The sequence below is a fragment of the Euprymna scolopes genome, unplaced genomic scaffold (assembly GCF_053919585.1).
Source record: "Euprymna scolopes isolate OS-2025 unplaced genomic scaffold, ASM5391958v1 sca781, whole genome shotgun sequence".
Classification (NCBI taxonomy): domain Eukaryota; kingdom Metazoa; phylum Mollusca; class Cephalopoda; order Sepiida; family Sepiolidae; genus Euprymna; species Euprymna scolopes.
In genome coordinates, this window is record NW_027633859.1 from 1 (window position 1) to 2,500 (window position 2,500).

A 2,500-nucleotide genomic window follows, 5' to 3' on the forward strand; every position below is an offset into this window, starting at 1 on the left:
GAGCGCGGGGCGACAGCGATAACGGTGACAGCCCTAGGCGGCGGAGATGCCACTTTCTGACGCCTTTGCGACAAGCCCGTAGAGACGTTCCGGACCACCACGAGGCAAAGAGTCGCTGCTCCGACGAACCGACACACCAAAGTGTGCTTCCTACCGAACATGTTTTATAAAACTTTCAAACTGGAAAACCCCAGAAATGGTGTTGGTATTTGTCCAGACCCACCTCCGACACCTGAAAATGGTGGTCAAAAAAAACGTCGATTATACGAAGCGACATTTCTGGTCGGCGATTTTCCAGTTTTACGCCTACTGCCACATGGGGATGTCGGTAGGCGTCGCAAAGTGCCTTCTCGTAGGCTAGGCACACCAGGACTTTGTCATTTTTTTCCCCCTCGACATTCCTGGTCCGGTCTATTCCGATTTTACACCTACCGCCATGTGGGGGTGGCAGTAGGCGTCGAAAAGTGCCTTCTCGACCGCTAGCGACACCACTACTTTATCGAGCTCTGGAGGCCCGCACACCGACCCGGGGGCCGCGGAGTCGACCCCGGGGGCCTCCGCCTCTCGCCGCCGCTCACTTGGACGCCTTCCGCAACCTGTGGTCCCGCTCGGGGCCGCCGGGAGCCTCGCCGACCTGACCGGTGTCGGTAGGCGTCTGGAAGCGCCCGGCCGACCTGGACGAGGTCCCCCTGGCCCCCGGGGGACACCCCTTAGTTGGATGGGGGTGCTGTCCCGGGCACACATGCAACCCGCGGCCGCCTACCGACAGCCCCCGTCGCTCGATCGCTACTCCTTTCCAACATATGTCGGAGAAGCCGGGCGGTTGTGAAACCCCAGAAATGGTGTTGGTATTCGTCCAGACCCACCTCCGACACCTGAAAATGGTGGTCAAAAAAAACGTCGATTATACGAAGCGACATTTCTGGTCGGCGATTTTCCAGTTTTGCGCCTACCGCCATGTGGGGGTGGCAGTAGGCGTCGAAAAGTGCCTTCTCGACCGCTAGCGACACCACTACTTTATCGAGCTCTGGAGGCCCGCACACCGACCCGGGGGCCGCGGAGTCGACCCCGGGGGCCTCCGCCTCTCGCCGCCGCTCACTTGGACGCCTTCCGCAACCTGTGGTCCCGCTCGGGGCCGCCGGGAGCCTCGCCGACCTGACCGGTGTCGGTAGGCGTCTGGAAGCGCCCGGCCGACCTGGACGAGGTCCCCCTGGCCCCCGGGGGACACCCCTTAGTTGGATGGGGGTGCTGTCCCGGGCACACATGCAACCCGCGGCCGCCTACCGACAGCCCCCGTCGCTCGATCGCTACTCCTTTCCAACATATGTCGGAGAAGCCGGGCGGTTGTGAAACCCCAGAAATGGTGTTGGTATTCGTCCAGACCCACCTCCGACACCTGAAAATGGTGGTCAAAAAAAACGTCGATTATACGAAGCGACATTTCTGGTCGGCGATTTTCCAGTTTTGCGCCTACCGCCATGTGGGGGTGGCAGTAGGCGTCGAAAAGTGCCTTCTCGACCGCTAGCGACACCACTACTTTATCGAGCTCTGGAGGCCCGCACACCGACCCGGGGGCCGCGGAGTCGACCCCGGGGGCCTCCGCCTCTCGCCGCCGCTCACTTGGACGCCTTCCGCAACCTGTGGTCCCGCTCGGGGCCGCCGGGAGCCTCGCCGACCTGACCGGTGTCGGTAGGCGTCTGGAAGCGCCCGGCCGACCTGGACGAGGTCCCCCTGGCCCCCGGGGGACACCCCTTAGTTGGATGGGGGTGCTGTCCCGGGCACACATGCAACCCGCGGCCGCCTACCGACAGCCCCCGTCGCTCGATCGCTACTCCTTTCCAACATATGTCGGAGAAGCCGGGCGGTTGTGAAACCCCAGAAATGGTGTTGGTATTCGTCCAGACCCACCTCCGACACCTGAAAATGGTGGTCAAAAAAAACGTCGATTATACGAAGCGACATTTCTGGTCGGCGATTTTCCAGTTTTGCGCCTACCGCCATGTGGGGGTGGCAGTAGGCGTCGAAAAGTGCCTTCTCGACCGCTAGCGACACCACTACTTTATCGAGCTCTGGAGGCCCGCACACCGACCCGGGGGCCGCGGAGTCGACCCCGGGGGCCTCCGCCTCTCGCCGCCGCTCACTTGGACGCCTTCCGCAACCTGTGGTCCCGCTCGGGGCCGCCGGGAGCCTCGCCGACCTGACCGGTGTCGGTAGGCGTCTGGAAGCGCCCGGCCGACCTGGACGAGGTCCCCCTGGCCCCCGGGGGACACCCCTTAGTTGGATGGGGGTGCTGTCCCGGGCACACATGCAACCCGCGGCCGCCTACCGACAGCCCCCGTCGCTCGATCGCTACTCCTTTCCAACATATGTCGGAGAAGCCGGGCGGTTGTGAAACCCCAGAAATGGTGTTGGTATTCGTCCAGACCCACCTCCGACACCTGAAAATGGTGGTCAAAAAAAACGTCGATTATACGAAGCGACATTTCTGGTCGGCGATTTT